The following is an 18,115-nucleotide window of genomic DNA, read 5'->3' on the forward strand; positions in this document are numbered from 1 at the left end:
GTGACTGAAGCCATGAAATTAAAAGACGCTTGCTCCTTGGAAGAAAAGCTATGACCAACATAGACAGCATATTAAAAAGCACAGACATTACTTTGCCAACAAAAGTCCATCTAGTCAAAACTATGGTTTTTCCAGTAGTCATGTATGGATGTGAGAGTTGGACTATAAAGAAAGCTGAGTGCTGAAGAATTGATGCTTCTGAACTGTGGTGCTGGAGAAGACTCTTGAGAGTCCCTTGGACTGCAAGGAGATGCAACCAGTCCATCCTAAAGGAGATCAGTTCTGGGTGGAAGGACAGATGCTGAAGCTGAAACTCCAATACTTTGCCCACTTGATGCAAAGAACTGACTCATTGGAAAAGACCCTGATGCTGGGAAAGATTGAAGGCGGGAGGAGAAGGGGACAACAGAGGATGAGATGGTTGGATGGCATCATCGACGCAATGGACATGTGTTTAAGTAGGCTCCAGGAGTTGGTGATAGACAGGGAAGCATGGCATGCTGCAGTCCATGGGGTTGCAAGGAGTCAGACACGACTGAGCGACTGAACTGACTGATACAAAATTAAAAGGAGGTTTCCTTTAAAATTCTGTGTTACCATGAGGACACCTGGTTCCACCTGAACTTAATTTTTCTCAAACCGTGAGCTAGCCAATGCAGTTTTTCTTATGGAAATGTTTTTCTTAAGTTATGTTAATGAATTATGCATTTACCCTACACTCTGTCTTTCTTCAAGTTGGTTCTAAGGCTCAGAACCGACTTGAGAAACCAGTATGTTTTCTTAAGCTATAGTCTCTTAAGTTATGTTAATGAGACTATAACTTTGCTTGGAAACCTGCTTTTCTTCAAGATTCATATCAATCGTTTTATGGCCTGGGACAACTCACTTTGTGCCAATGTTATCTCAAATTGCATGTTGTGGGTGAGGGGCTTGGTGCCAGTCTCTGAGCTTTGAGACATTTCCTTTCTCTAAATAGCAGACTGATAGCATCTGGCTAAAGATTAGCAGGGGGTCACTCTTTCTGCCCCCTTCTGATGTCTATGTCAGAAGCTTTCTCCATCTCTTTTATACTTTAATAAAACTTTATTACACAAAAGTTCTTTGTGATCAAGTCTTGTCACTGGCCCCAGATTGAATTCCTCTCCTCCAGAGGCCAAGAATCCCACGGTCTTTCATGGCTCAGCAATAACTTTTCAATACTGAGTGAAGTAAGTTAGATGGAGAAATATATGAAACCCCTTATACATGGAACCTCGGAGAAGGCAATGGCACCCCACTCCAGTACTCTTGCCTGGAAAATCCCATGGATGGAGGAGCCTGGTGGGCTGCAGTCCATGGGGTCTCAAAGAGTTAGACACGACTGAGCGACTTCCCTTTCACTTTTCACTTTAATGCATTGGAGAAGGAAATGGCAACCCACTCCAGTGTTCTTGCCTGGAGAATCCCAGGGACGGGGGAGCCTGGTGGGCTACTGTCTATGGGGTCGCACAGAGTCGGACACGACTGAAGCGACTTAACAGCAGCAGCAGCAGCATATGTGGAACCTAAAAAGAAATGATACAAATGAACTTACTTATAAAAAGAAAGAGATTCACAGACTTAGAAAATGAAATTGTGGTCACTGGTGGGGAAGGGATATTTGGGGACTTTGGGAAGGTAATGAACACACTGCTATATTTAAAATGGATAACCAACAAAGACCTGTTGTATAGCACATGGAACTCTGCTCACTGTTATGTGCCAGCCTGGATGGGAGGGGGGCTTGGGGGAGAAGGGATACATGTATACATACAGCTGAGCCCTTTTGCTGTTCATCTGAAATTACCACATCATTGTTAACTGGCTATACCCCAATACAAAATGCTTTTGGTGTTAGAAAAAAATAAAAATTAAAAAAAAACACATAATTTTAATTTGTAATAGCCAAATTTGGGCTAGAATATATAGAACACTGAATGGACTCCATGGACTGTAACCTGCCAGGCTCCTCTACTCATGGGGATTCTCCACGAAAGAATACCAGAGTGGTTTGCCATTCCCTTCTCCAGGGGATCTTCCTGATCCAGTAATCAAACCAGGGTCTCCTGCATCGTACGTGGATTCCTTACTAGTTGAGCTACCAGGGAAGAGCCTGGACTTATAATATTAGTTTACTATTGAATTGTCTCAGCGGTTAAAGCGTCTGCCTGGAGTGCGGGAGACCCGGGTTCGATCCCTGGGTCGGGAAGATTCCCCTGGAGAAGGAAATGGCAACCCACTCCAGTACTCTTGCCTGGAGAATCCCATGGATGGAGGAGCCTGGTAGGCTATAGTCCATGGGGTTGCAAAGAGTCGGACACGGTTGAGCGACTTCACTTTCTTTCTTTCTATTGAATTGTAAACTCCTTGAGGACACGGGATGGGCATTATTCATCCCAGAGGCAGTAAGGTGGAGAATCAATGAGTAAGAGATAGTCTCAGAATCCAACCTGACCGGGTTCAAATCCAGGTTCAACCACTGCTATTTCTGTGACCTTAATTTTTTTTCTGCCTCGGTCTTCTCAGCTATAAAATACAGATAATAACAACAGCTTCTTCCATAGTGTAGGATTAAATGAATTAATACACGTAATTAAGGTTAATTAAACTTTGAATTTTGTGGTACTCAAGACAAAAACTATTTTAACATGTAACTAAATATATTTAATAGGGAGAAGAAATAACAACAAATTACAAGTTGTAAAAAGCTTAAGGATATTAAGTGATCAATGCAAAGAAATAGAGGGAAACAATAGAATGGGAAAGACTAGAGATTCTTAAAGAAAATTAGAGATTCCAAGGGAATATTTCATGTGTTTTTTAAAAAGATGGACACAATAAAGTACAGAAACAGTATGGACCTAACAGAAGCAGAAGATATTAAGAAGACGTGGCAAGAATACATGAAGAACTGAACTATACAAAAAGATCTTCATGACCCAGATAGCCACGATGGTGTGATCACTCATTTACAGCCAGACATCCTGGAATGTGAAGTCAAGTGGGCCGTAGGAAGCATCACTACAAACACAGGTAGGTGGGGAATTTCAGTTGAGCTCTTTCAAATCCTAAAAGATGATGCTGTGAAAGTGCTGCACTCAAAATGACAGCAAATTGGAAAACTCAGCAGTGGCCACAGGACTGGAAAAGGTCAATTTTCATTCCAGTCCCAAAGAAGGGCAATGTCAAAGAATGTTCAAACTACTGCACAATTGCATTCATCTCACATGCTAGCAAAGTAATCTCAAAATTCTCCAAGTGAGGCTTCCACAGTACGTGAACCAAGAACTTCCAGATGTTCAAGCTGTATTTAGAAAAGGCAGAGGAACTAGAGATCAATGTGCCAACATCCACTGAATCACAGAAAAAGCAAGAGAATTCCAGAAAAACATCTACTTCTGTTTTACTGACTATGCCAAAGCCTTTGACTGTGTGGGTCACAAGTTCACAATAAGACCACCTTACCTGCCTCCTGAGAAATCTGAAGCAGGTCAAGAAGAAACAATTAGAACTGAACATGGAAAAATGGACTGTTTCCAAATTGGGAAAGGAGTACATCAAGGCTCAATATTGTCATCCTTCTTATTTAACTTTTATGCAGAGTACATCATGTGAAATACCAGGCTGGATGAAGCACAAGCTAGAATCAAGATTGCAGGGAGAAATATTAATAACTTCAGATATGCAGATGACACCACCGTTATGGCAGAAAGCAAAGAGGAACTAAAGAGCCTCATGATGAAAGTGAAAGAGGAGAGTTAAAAAGTTGGATTAAAACTCAACATTCAAAAAACTAAGATCATGGCATCTGGTCCCATCATTTCATGGCAAATAGATAGGGAAACAATGGAAACAGTGACAGACTTCATTGTCCTGGGCTCCAAAATCACTGCAGATGGTGACTGTAGCCATGAAATTAAAAGACACTTGCTCCTTGGAAGAAGAGCATTGACCAATCTAGACAGCATATTAAAAAGCAGAGACATTACTTTGCCAACAAAGGTTCACCTAGTCAAAACTATGGTTTTTCTAGTAGTCATGTATGGATGTGAGAGTTGGACTATAAAGAAAACTGAGCGCTGAAGAGTTGAGGCTTTTGAACTGTGGTGTTGGAGGAGACTCTTGAGAGTCTTGGACACCTTACTTTAGTCTATCCTAAAAAAAATCAGTCCTGAATATTCATTGGAAGGACTGATGCTGAAGCTGAAACCCCAATCCTTTGGCCACCTGATGTGAAGAACTGACTCATTGGAACAGACCCTGATGCTGGGAAAGATTGAAGGCAGGAGGAGAGGGGGAAGATGAAATGGTTGGATGGCATCATGGACTTGATGGACATGAGTTTGAGTAAGCTCCAGGAGTTGGTGATGGATAGGGAAGCCTGGCATGCTGCAGTCCATGGGGTCGCAGAGAGTCAGACACAACTGAGCAACTGAACTGAACTGAAAGGATATTAAAAATAGAGAATCCAGAAAAATAACAAAAATACTTTTAAAAATAATAGCTTAACATATTCTATAATAGCTTTCCCACCTTTTTTGGCCATTTGGTTTTTTGGTTTTTCATATACAATATTTTATCTTATGTATTGAGATAGTAGAAAATTATTTTTTCTCTAGCATATTTGTTGAAATTTGTTTTTTATTATTGATATTTTAAAAATGTTTACTTCTGCTTCATAACTCATTGGTAGTGTCATACTCATTTTTGGATTGTTATATTTGGGAGAATCTTTATCAAGATGAAGTTGTTTGCTGGCAAATTAATGTTACAATGCCTGATGAATCTGGGCAGTGGGCCATAGCAATAAATTAACTATACAAGGGAGTGACTGTGAAACATACATATTCTTCTGAACCCAAACAATACATTTGGTTTGATTTCCCCTTAGTTGCAGCTCTAAAATTCCCATGGCTTCCTTCCTAATATTTGCAAAATTAGTCCTCAGTGTGAAGAGAGTTAAGACTGATACTAGCCTTCCTTAAACCCCTCCCAAGCCCATATGACTAACTGCTACTGCTGCTGCTGCTAAGTCGCTTCAGTCGTGTCCAACTCTGTGCGACTCCATAGATGGCAGCCCACCAGGCTCCCCCATCCCTGGGATTCTCCAGGCAGGAACACTGGAGTGGGTTGCCGTTTCCTTCTCCAATGCCTGAAAGTGAAAAGTGAAAGTGAAGTCGCTCAGTGGTGTCCGACTCTTAGCGACCCCAAGGACTGCAGCCCACCAGGCTCCTCCGTCCATGGGATTTTCCAGGCAAGAGTACTGGAGTGGGGTGCCACTGCCTTCTCCCCATATGTCTAAACTTGTACAATATTTTATCTGCTTAGCACCTTACTTTCTCATGAGGGCTGAAGCCCAGTTCATTTGGTTGGAGTATTCATTTCAGTTCAGTTCAGTTGCTCAGTTGTGTTTGACTCTTTGGGACTCCATGAACTGCAGCACATCAGGCCTCCCTGTCCATCACCAATTCCTGGAGTTTACTCAAACTCATGCCCATTGAGTCAGTGATGCCATCCAACCATCTCATCCTCTGGTGTCCCCTTCTCCTGCCCTCAGTCTTTCCCAGCATCAGGGTCTTTTCCAACGAGTCAGCTCTTCGCATCAGGTGGCCAAAGTATTGGAGTTTCAGCGTCAACATCAGTCCTTCCAATGAACACCCAGGACTGATCTCCTTTAGGATGGACCGATTGGATCTCCTTGCAGTCCAAGGGACTCTCAACAGTCTTCTCCAACACAGTTCAAAAGCATCAATTCTTCCACGTTCAGATTTCCTTATTGTCCAACTCTCACATCCATACATGACCACTGGGAAAACCATAGCCTTGACTAGACAGACCTTTGTTGGCAAAGTAATGTCTCTGCTTTTTAATATGCTGTCTAAGTTGGTCATAACTTTCCTTCCAAGGAGTGTCTTTTAATTTCATGGCTGCAATCACCATCTGCAGTGATTTTGGAGCCCAGAAAATAAAGTCAGCCACTGTTTCCCCATCTATTTGCCATGAAGTGATGGGACCAGATGCCATGATCTTTGTTTTCTGAATGTTGAGTTTTAAGCCAACTTTTTCACTCTCCTGTTTCACTTTCAACAAGAGGCTCTTTAGTTCTTCTTCACTTTCTGCCATAAGGGTAGTGTCATCTGCATATCTGAGGTTACTGATATTTTTCCTGGTAATCTTGATTCCAGCTTGTGCTTCTTCCAGCCCACCGTTTCTCATGATGTACTCTGCATATAAGTTAAATAAGCAGGGTGACAATATACTGCCTTGAGGTACTCCTTTTCCTATTTGGAACCAGTCTGTTGTTCCACGTCCAGTTCTAACTGTTGCTTTCTGAAGTCCATACAGGTTTCTCATAGAGGCAGGTCAGGTGGTCTGGTATTCCCATCTCTTTCAGAATTTTCCAATTTATTGTGATCCACACAGTCAAAGGCTTTGGCATAGCCAATAAAGCAGAAATAGATGTTTCTCTGGAACTCTCTTGCTTTTTTGATGATTCAGAGAATGTTGGCAATTTGATCTCTGGTTCCTCTGCCTTTTCTAAAACGAGCTTGAACATCTGGAGGTTCACAGTTCATGTATTGCTGAAGCCTGGCTTGTAGGATTTTGAGCATTACTATACTAGCATGTGAGATGAGTGCAATTGTGCAGTAGTTTGAGCATTCTTTGGCATTGCCTTTTTTTGGGATTGGAATGAAAACTGACCTTTTCCAGTATTTATTTCATTTGGCTACTGCATCCTAACAAAACACTCAATACTGAGTGGTTTAAAAAAACAATTTAATTGCTCACAATTCTGTGGGTTGTAAGGGACGTCAGAGTTCATTGAGTACAGGTCATATCCTCTCTATGCGGTGTTAGCTGGGTCACTCAGGTGGCTACATTCACTGGGAGCTCAGCTGAGGGGCTGGAATGTCTAAGATAATTTTACTTGCATGGCACCTAGGCTAAGAGTGACCAGACTGGCCAAGGGCTGGTTAGATCTCTCTCTCTCTCTCTGTCTCCTGAAAATGTTTCATCATCACTTAATATCCTAATCTTTCTTCTTTCCTTGTTAGTTGGAGCCTAGGACAGCCATAACAAAAGGTGCCAGGTCTCTAGAGTAGCAGGATGCAAACTGGCACTGAATTCCTGCTGCCACATTCTGTTAGTCAAGGTAAGTCACAGGTGAGCCCAAATTCTGCATGGGAGAAGCAGCATGCATATTCGTGACCACCTTTGCAAACATTTTTTTTTTTCATACTCTATTCTATTGCCACAGCTCATGTCTTTCTTAGGTGTAAAATATACTCATATCTCTCTTAAGACCTGCTAAAGTCTTATCGAACTATTTCCTATGTTCAAAGTCCAATATGTTGGGATCTGTATTACGTCCTAATATGGATCTTTCCACAAGGAATGAGACTATGTGAAAAGTGAGAGGCTATTTGGAACAGAAACAATGGACCCAGGTTGACTCTCAGCACCAAAGTCTCAGGTGTGTGAGTGCGGCCATCTTGGATCCTTCAGTGCTAGCTGAGCATTCTCAGCTGATATCATGTATACGTGATAGAAAAGAGCCACCCTGACTGATTCCTGCTTGAATTTTTGACTGACAGAATCTTGAGAAGTAAAACTGATTTTTTAAACCACTGTATTTTTAGATGCTTTATTATGCATCAATAGCTCACTGAAAGAATAATCCACCTAGATTTTATCTTCATTTATTTTTTGTTTCTTCTACCATCCTGGATTTTGGCTTAGATTCACATTCTGACTTTGAGTAGGATCTGAAATTGAATTTCCATTCCCCTGTCCTATCCTTCTATAGCTTGTTAGCCTCCAATTCCTTATTCTTTATATGAGTCAATGTGACCAAAATCTCCAATGTCTCATACTCAAGTCCTTCTCTATGATAAGAAGGATAGAACAAGTCATTGGATTTTTTGATTAGGAGCTCATTTAAATATAAACTTCAGGATATCAATTTCATGACAAATAAGGGAACAAGAGCCAGGCTGTAGGAGCTAAGGATTGGTGAGAAAATAAAGGCAGCCTGTGTAAATTTTATAAAGTTTGAGAACAAAGGGAATATGAGATAGCTTAAGGGAGAAAGAGTGAGTCTAAAAGAGAAAAAAACTAATATGAATTATATAAATAAAATGTATACATTTGTATATTTATGCCTGTATACCTTTACCTGGATGCAGAGATTTGATGATTTGAAATGGTTCTGAGAAGATTTAGGAAATGTGACTCTAAGATGTCCAAAAAAGCCATAAAATTACCAAGAATGATGACTGAGGAGTGAGTGAAGAGCCAAGTTATGAGTTAGGTACAAGTTCCTCCTGAAAATGATTGAAACTAACCATCCATACAGTATACTAAAATTAGATTAAGAAAATCACATCAAATTTAGTGGAAAATAATTGTGATTTGGCAGCTTCTCTCTGTTCAAATAAGATTATGCTGAAGTCAGAAAATCAAGAGAAGAGGAAAAAGATGAAAAATTTCATAGGAGACTGTGAGGCAAAGCTGGTATATAAAGTGGCTGTGAGTTTATATTTGCTGATATCACTGCTCTAACAAGCACCTTAGTTGGCTATTTCCAAGCATTATCATCTGGCAGAAATCAAAAGTAAATGTGCCCAAACTTACCACCGCATACTCTAAAAGAGAAGGGATTTAAAGAGACAGTTATATATTCAGTATCTCCAAATTTGAAGGAAACACCTGCTACACTGAGTTGCATCTAGAATATTGTACAAAAAATAGATTTTTTTTTCTTGAACATTAAATATGGCTTCATGGGATGGAAAACTAATATTATACATCCACTTTCCATCTCAATGACAAATTGCTTCCTAAATAACACACTGTACTATCATCATTCTGCATATACTAGTAACAAGAAAGAAACTCAAGAGACAGAAAATCCAAGTTGCTACAAAATGGTGACATGAAGGGCTGACCCATCAGTATAAAAATGGCAGCAACAACTTTATCATGAAAGGCAATCTGAGGGTAAAAGTTAATATATATGATAATTCTACCAAATAGTTTGTCATTACCTAGTCCAGGCTGCCAATTTTCTGTTTCTAATAACACTTTTCTTCCTCCCTCCTCCATCCATCTAGTTTAAGTTTTGTTCCATCAACACCCCATTTCTAGGTACCAGTTTCTGTATTCTTTATGGTAATGTTGCATAACAAACAACCTATAGGTACTTATTATTCATATTACATGTTTGCTTTTGGTCAGCTGTGGCTCTGTGCATTCTGGCTACCAGTAGACTGAGGATTAACTCTCTGCATCTTCTTAGTTTGGAAATTTGTCTGAAAGGTCCTCTATCTGCACATGCTGGTCTTTCATGGCAGAAAATAGGAGTAGAAAAGCATGCTGAATCAAGCAATCCCACTTAAAGCTTCAACTGAGAACTGGTACACTGCTACTTCCATTTACATCCCATCAATGAAAGTATGTCAATATTACATGGTCATCCTCAAAATCAAGTAGATGGGGAGAACCACTCCTTTCATAGGATATGCCTCACAAGATGATAGGTGGGGATGTAATTCTCCATTACAAGGAGGGAGCAAGGAGTTGGAAACATTTATCCAATCTACCACAGTATCTTCTGTCATTTCAAAATATTTCCTTAGTACAGAAGGACTTTACTCATTTATGAATTCAACAAATACTGTTTGAGCGCTAATTGTATGCTTGTTGTAAGTGCTTGGGTATTGTATTTTCTCTCTTATGTTGTAGTCAATGCTTAAAAAACAGAATATTTGGCAAAACTAATACAATTATGTAAAGTTTAAAAATAAAATAAAATAAAAATAAATAAATCCCAGATGGAAAAAAAAGCTAAAAAAAAAAAAACAAACAAAAACCAGAATATTAGAATCTGTACTTTAGGGATTTTTGTCTATCCAGATATTAGCTTTAGTGGCAATTTTCTCCTCATTGTTGGACTGCTCTTTTGTTTTAAAATGACTTCACCACTGGCTCAGCAATGTTGTTTATGAACATTAAGAAGTAGAAGCTGTGTCAGATTGTAAATACATGGGTTTACATTTGTGAATTTGCTAAGATACTTCCAGATGATGTTTTATAAAAATGCTAAGTATAAATTGGGAGATGAAATAATGCCCACCTAGTGAAAACATTTGCTTTTGGCAACAACACACACAAGAAAAGAAAGGAAAGGAAGAAGGAATAAAAGAAAGAAAAGACACCCTCTGTAAAGGCAGGGACGCAGTATGTAGAGAAGATAGGAATCTATGGACTTGACTTTTCATGTCCCTTCCTGAGCCATACATACATTTGTTATTTCATAATTTATTCAATAATCAATTATTCAGCTCCTACTATGTGTCATGTTTTGCTGTAGGTGCTAGGAATACAGCAGCATGCAAGCAGACAAATATTCTTGATTTCCTGGAGCTGACATTTTAGTGGGAGAGATGATAAATTAATCATTAAGTAAAAAAATAGGATGTCAGATGATGCAGCAATTAGGAAATTAAATAATGTCACAGTTAAAATGGGCAACATGAGAAGAGCTTAATAAAGGTAAATAATTAACAATATGATTAATTGATAATTAACTCAGTAAAGAGTTTAATAAATGTTATTAATTAACTTCATAAAGCAGGTTTAAAAGAATAAGAAGCACACTGTGCTCTGGAGCTAGCAACAGCAGGGAGCTCCAAACAGCCTGAGGCCTAAAAGATGGATGAAGAGATGAAGTCATTAGCACCCAGAGGGGGAAGCTGAATGGAGGGGACCACCTGGCAGGAGGGGAGGTCTTTATATAGGGAGGCAGCTGAACCATAGGACTTGGCAGAAATGGAGCTAGGAGAATAAATCTCTAATCCTCTCTCATCCTCTCTCAAACTTCCTTCTACTGCCTCCCTTTGGTCAAACCCAAAAGGGAGCCAGAGGACAAGTGAGCCTGCTGATGGAGTCCATCAGGTCGGTCTCCCTGAACACAAAGCAGGGCAGAGAAGTTTGGAGAATGGATGTGGGCATAGCCTGGAGGACATCTGGGGCAGACAAGGATACATTCTGTGGAGAAACTTACAAAGCAGGAAAGGGGAAACAGGAGAAAACAGATAGAGGGGTTGGAATTTTTAAATACGATGATCAGAAGAGGCCTCAACAAGATTGTGGCATTAAAGCAAGGATTCTGAGGAGTTAGGGGAGTGAGCCATGCGGGAATGTGAAGGAAGTGTATTCAGGCCAGGGGAAAGCAGATGCAAAGTCTCAGAGGCAAAGCTAGAACGGAGCCCCCACGTAGCTAGAATGGAGCCCAACCGCAACAGCTTGAGGGGATGAAAGCGGTAGGTGAGCTGCCCAGGTGGAGCAGCATCACCAGTCCTTCCCCGCATTCTGGACTCTGAGAGGGCGTCTCACGTGCTGCTCTGCTGGGAGAGCCTGGCGGAGCTGCCGAGGCTGTGTTTGTGGGCGGTTGGTGGTGGTGGGGGTTCATCTTTTGAGCCACAACCCTGAAGTAAAGACCCTCTGTTCTTTCCCTTTGTCTGTCTTTTCAATTCTTCTTGGTAAATGGAGGCAGACTAAGGGTTCTGTACTCTTTTTACAAAAGCAATCCTTCTGAATTTTGTTCTCAATTCCTAATCAGTCTCTTTTTGGGTGCGTTTTTATTAATTTATTTTTAATTGATGTATAGTTGATTTATAATGCTCTACAGCAAAGTGACTCAATTATACATATATATATATATTCTTTTCCATTATGGTTTATCCCAGGACATTGAATATAGTTATCCATCCATTCTATATGTATCTGCAAATCCTAAAGTCCCTCATCCTAAGTGAAATGAGTCATAAAGAGAAAGCCAACTCCCTGTTTTTAAAATTGAAGTATAGTTGATTTACAATGTGTGCCAATCTCTGCTGTACAGCAAATTGACTCAGTTATACACAAACAGACATTTCTAATATTCTTTTCCACTATAGTTTATCACAGGATATTGAATATAGTTAATTCCCTGTGCTATGCAGTAGGACCTTGTTATTTATCCATTCTGTATGTAATAGTTTACATCTGCTTATCCCAGGTCCCAGTCCTTCCATCTCCACACCCTTTCTCCTTGGCAACACAAGTCTGTTCACTATGTGAGTTTGCTTCTGTTTTGTAATTAGGTTCATTTCTGTCATGTTTTAGATTCAATATATAAGTGATATCACATGGTATTTGTCTCTCTTTCTGACTTATTTCACTTAGTATGATAATCTCTAGTTGCATCTATGTTGCTGCAAATGAATTATTTTGTGCTTTTTTATGGCTGAGTAGTATTCCAACTACCTATTTTATAGGAAACTACTATGAACCTTAATTCAAAGTTTTGAAATTTAAACCCAACCCCAATCCTCCTGAAGATGTATGTGAGGGAAGTGGGAAGCCATAGTAAGAATTTTCATCTCTGCTGCCCCATGGGGTGTACATCACACTCTTCAGAAACACAAGGGAAAACTGGACTGGAAGATGTAATTTTTAAATTAAGTTTTCTATGGGAATATGAAAGAAAAGGTAATGAAATTGCAAGAGGAAAAAAGTAATTTTGGACTATTGAGACTGCCCTTAGAGAAACTAAAGTCATTTCATTCATCTGCTTTATCTGCTTAAATCATGTGAATCAGATAAAATTTTAGGTACAAAAGGTGAAAATGCTTGTCAGAAGCTCTCATAAGTATGAATATCTATTAGAAAGTGACAACTCTCTTATGACTGTGTCTAGATTTTTAAGAGGATTTGAGGTTATCACAACTACAGGGGGCCTTACAGAGACTTTGTTATTAGTCCTTTATCAGCAGAAGTATAAATGTATAGAGAAATTACTTTATGAATTACAAAGACTGTTCCAATAAATAACATGTTAGGATAAGATCTACTGAAAGCAAAGCTACAAAGTTAGATTTTTTGTAGTGATTCTTTTAAGACAACTACTAATCTGGTTTTTACCTGTCTTGAATTTCTGATTTTTATTCTTTTAGAATGTAGTTGAAGTAATGGAATGTTAATTTACTCTCTTTCAGAAATGCAAAGTTCGCCTGTAAATTTGGTTTTCTTTTGAATCCATGAGTAAACCATGACGGAAAGGAACATTACCACTTTGATCTCTGTTCATGAAAGAAATATGTTGAGTTTTAGAAAGAGAGATTGAAGCAGGCTTCCAGAAAATGTACCTGGATCTGCCACTTCCTTGGATTTCATAACAACAAAGATGAATATTTCACTCACAGTTAAAAGAAAAAGCTTTCAGAGTTTCACTTGCTGTTTTTCCAATAATATCTTTCCCAGAAGAATATAAACAAATGTAAAATCTCTGTGTCATATGAAGTGAAATATTGTTATTAAAATGTCTCAACTATCTGAATGTCCAATGCACATTAAAAGTTATCATTAGGGAACCGGTATACTTAGTTACATAATCAATAGAGCATATACCTTTCCTGAAGTCTCTCAGTTACTCCTTTCTCATCCAGATCAATTCAATGATGACGGCTGAAAAGATGCTCTGTCTGAAAATCAATATGAAGAGTATGTTATTGCCTGGAAAACTGACACACGTTTTTTGGGCATTTATAATTCTCAGTTTTATTTTTTGGTATAGATAGATAATATCTGATATTTGAAGGTAGAGGAGGTTTATGTTCTGCTTGCCACCCCAACCCTTCTACTGGGTAATATGTTACAACCAGATCCTATACTGCAGTACTAACAGGTATTTATTAGTGGACAGGCACAAAACAGTCAACCTGTTCTGGAAGTTAGATGAAGTCCTAGCTATTGGTTTCTTTGTTTCAAAAGCACTGTGCAAGAAAGCAACTGACAGTGACAATATTCTAGGGTCAGGACTCATTGTCCTGATGTGAGAGGACAGAAATCAACCAGGGTGATGAGTAAATAAACTGTTTTTGTGTTAGGCCATTAGATTTTGGTTTGCTTGTCATACTTTAGTGTACACTGACTAATACACCACTTTACATACACAAAGGACAGTGTTTCTTCATTTAATAGAGTGGGAAGTGAAGCTTTAGAGCTTCATGAATTGCATACATAAATAAATGGGCCAAGTATGTATACATGTATAATAAATATTATTATGTGTCTCTCAAATCATATACACATTTGTTTCCCCTTTGGAGTGGTATGGTTCATAGATGACATGGTGAAACTGTTCCAGAAGATATATGTGACATCTGTAGTCAATTTCAGAATTACTTGGGAGAATTAAAAAGTCTGAGTCCTATAATAGTTTCTGATTCTCTTTTTGCCATATAATCTTCAGTTCATCCCTGTGGAGCAAGAAAGTATTCTTAATTAAATATGAATAAACATTTTACTACTCAAAATATTTTGCTTCTCCTATACCATTCCATTAAACCACTTTCACTGTCATTAAAATTGAAAAATTAGACTAGATGGAAGAATAGAAAAAGGTACAAACAATAATGGAAAAATCTAAGGCTATGTGAGTCATACTTAAACAGACAGTGCTACTTTTATATCTATAAAATCCTTTCAATAGCATTTTAGTTTAAGAAGATACTTAAGCTATAATCCTGATATTTCTTAGTGACATAATGGATTTGATCAAAATCCATTAAGAGAGTGTTGCAGTAGTTAATAAGAAATAATCAGAGAAGAAGAAGAGGGCATCAGAGAATGAGATTTCTGGAGGCATCACCTATACAATGGACATGAGCTTGGGCAAACTTCAGGAGATGGTGAGGGACAGGGAGGCCTGGCATGCTGTAGTCCATGGGGTAGCAGAGCTGGACATGACTAGGCGACTGAACAACAATCAGAGAGGTAGATACACTGGCGAATCCAGATTAGGTGGAAGTTCCCCTTTGTTCTTTGTATTTAAATATTTTATAAGTGACTTTGATTGTAATTGCTGCTGCTGCGTCGCTTCAGTCGTGTCTGACTCTGTGCGACCCCATAGACGGCAGCCCACCAGGCTCCCCCGTCCCTGGGATTGTCCAGGCAAGAACACTGGAGTGGGTTGCCGTTTCCTTCTCCAATGCATGAAAGTGAAAAGTGAAAGGGAAGTTGCTCAGTCATGTCCAACTCTTCGCGACCCCATGGACTGCAGCCTACCAGGCTCCTCCATCCATGGGATTTTCCAGGCAAGAGTACTGGAGTGGGTTGCCATTGCCTTCTCTGGATTGTAATTAGGGATAATATTGTAGTTAGGGATATTCAAAGTACAAAGATGCACTTTGTGGATCTTACCCATTTATGTTGGAGAATGTAGGAGACAGTTTCTGACCTGACCCTTAAGAATCCTGCTTCCTGGGAATCAAGTTCTTTGAGTGTGGACTGGACCTAGTGACTTGTTTCTAACAGAACAGAGAGACAGTGATGGGCCATCACCTCCAAGATTAGATGGCAAAAGACTCTGACTTCCATCTTTCTTACCCTGTCTTGCTCCCTTACTTGCTGGCTCTGATGGAAGTCAGATGTTATGAGCTGCCATATGGAGATACCCTTTTGATGGACGTGGAGTTGAGGGAGGCCTCTGATCAATAACATGAGTGAGCTTGGAAGGAGATCCTTTCCCAGTTGAGTCTTTAAATGATAGCAGTTCAGCTAACAACCTGGCTAAGACTGTGAGTCCCAGGGCCCAGCTAAGGTGAGTCAAAATTCTTGACTCATAGAAACTGCGGCTTACTAAATGTTAATTGATTTAAGCTGAACATTTTGGGGGTAATTTGTTAAGTAGTAATAAGTAACAAATACAGTGGTCAAAAATGTGGAGGGAAAAGATGAAGGCTATTAAGCTATTAAAACCATATGTAGGCAAACGAAGGCTAGGATATTAAATGTAAATGAAAAATATTTTCTATAGACTGTTTTTATATAGATCAGTTATGCTTTAAAGAGTATATGGTGACTCTGCGGAGCGTGATAAAGCAGTGTATAACTTGATGGCTTTAATTCAGAAAGAAGTCTATATCAGGAAACAAGCAAGCACATGACATGAATTTATATTGCTTATTTGTTTTGCAATACTTTGGCTGTAAGTAATATTTTCTAGGCCAAGTCAAAAAAGTCTAAATCCATAATCTTTCATGTCCATGAGGGTAAATTCTAAAAACACATATTAATGACCATATAGTTAAAATAAACTCAATAAAAATATTAGGCTTTATCATCCTTTCATAAGAAAGTAATACATGGATAGAGGAATATTTCACTTAACCATAAATCTATTGCTTTTTGATAGCAGCAACACAGCATTTGGACAGAATGACTCAGAGATGCAGATGGCATCATTGACTTGATGGACATGAGTTTGAGCAAGCTCTGGGAGTTGGTGATGGACAGGGAAGCCTGATGTGCTGCAGTCTTTGGGGTTACAAAGAGTCAGACACAATTGAGTGACTGAACTGAACTGATCTCATTCTCCAGAGGTCTAATTCTTCTCACAGTGTAACTCTGATGGTTACTAACTTAAGACCATGCCTACTATGTTACTTTCACAGCTAGTGGGTATTTTTATGAATGAATAACATGTGGGCTTCCCAGATGGCTCAGTGGGTAAAGATTCTGCTTGCAATGCAGGAAATGCAGGCAGGTGCAAGTTCGATCCCCAGGTTGGGAAGATCCCCTGGAAGAGGGCATGGCAACCCACTCCAGTATTCTTGCCTGGAGAATGCCCTGGACAGAGGAGCTTGGTGGGCTACAGTCCATAGAGTCACAAACAGTTGGACACAACTGAACATTTATGTAAAGTTATATTGTAATACAATCCTGACTTATTTGGCCCATTAAACTTCTCAACCCTATTCATAAAATTTAATCAATGACTGATTAATGTATTCAATTGTGTATGATCATTATGACACAAATAATTGAAAAGTTTGTGCCATTTAAACATTGATTTTAGGAAACTGTGAGTAATAAGCAGGATAAGACAGTTAATGGGACTAGTAGCTCAATCACTATATTGTTGGCCGTTCGAGGTGTTCTAGCCTTGATGAGATGTGGATTTCATTCCATCAAATTTTCTGAAAAAATCCCAGAAGATTTTTGGCTTCATAAGATTTCCCATGGAAATACAGCTATAGGATCCAGACACCTCAACTCTCCCTTAGTTCTTTTTACCTGGTGTTTCTTGTGGTGCCTGACCTAAAAGATCTCTGGATAGTAACAATTTACTTTAGTCAATGACCTGACATTTGCCAATAGGAACCTTGTATTTCCAAGACATGCTAGATAGAAGACTTGTACTATATTTCAGTTGGAAGAAAGGGGAAAACAAAAGTAGCATATTCTTGGCAGCATGTGACTATCATGGCATTGCTGAGCCCACTTTTCATCTATATGCCAGGGCAAAATACAGCATTCTCTGAGAAGATGCATCCACTTTGTGCCCTCACTGGAGATCTAGATCCCAGATGAAATGGTGAACTCATCACAAAGCCTGAACTCCATGTGACTTACAAACCTGGCACATCTCTGCCTGTGTCTGAGAGTAAAGAGTTTGATGAGGTTATTAGGAGGATGCTATTAACACTTATAGGAAATGAAAGCAGACAGGCCCAAATACGTGACTTTGTTCACAATATTCCTCTTGCCTACAATCCTATGTTTTCTAAAAGTACTATCAGGGAAGTAGCATCTTTTGGAAATGGCAAAGAACTGGGAGTTAGATGTAGGTCAAATTCATGATATGTCAATTACCAGTTTTATGACCTCTGGCAAATTACCAGATGTCCATAGGTCTAAGTTTTCTCATTTACAAAAGAGTAATAATTATACACACATCATAGGATTGGCATCAGACTCAAATTTTTTATGTACTACAGTGCTTAATGTGTATTAGGCATGCAATGAATGTTAGTTTTTCTATAGACTGGCTCGCCTTATGAAACTGCTGACTGTGCTTAGCTCATAATAGTCATTAGCAAGTACTAAATGTGTTAAAATCTACTTTCTTATTTGCTGCAGCAGGAGAAGAATCAGAATCTGAGAAATGCGCCTATCACAGATTAAAAACTGGCAGAGGTGGGACTCAGATAAAAACTGGCAGAGGTGGGACTTAGAAGCCCATTGTTGGCTCCAAATTCCGCATTTTTAC

The 18,115-nt window shown here is 39.2% G+C and overlaps 1 long non-coding RNA gene across 2 annotated transcripts in view; it reads right to left on the reverse strand.

Moving 5' to 3' along the window:
* Positions 1–1,369: 1,369 nt before the first annotated feature.
* LOC147371931 (uncharacterized) overlaps positions 1,370–18,115 on the reverse strand; it is a 190,382-nt gene continuing 173,636 nt past the window's right edge. The window contains exons 1-3 of one of the 2 annotated variants that reach the window (XR_015163853.1): positions 15,451–15,661; positions 13,471–13,544; positions 1,370–1,544 (exon numbers count right to left, since the gene is read on the reverse strand). This is a non-coding gene — a long non-coding RNA (uncharacterized LOC147371931). Of the gene's footprint in view, positions 1,545–13,470; positions 13,545–15,450; positions 15,662–18,115 lie in introns of those variants that run through there. The other variant, XR_015163854.1, reaches the window with a different exon arrangement.

The sequence above is a fragment of the Bos grunniens genome, chromosome 5, assembly GCF_055505025.1.
Source record: "Bos grunniens cultivar Pamir isolate PY7600 chromosome 5, Bosgru_T2T1.0, whole genome shotgun sequence".
Lineage (NCBI taxonomy): Eukaryota > Metazoa > Chordata > Mammalia > Artiodactyla > Bovidae > Bos > Bos grunniens.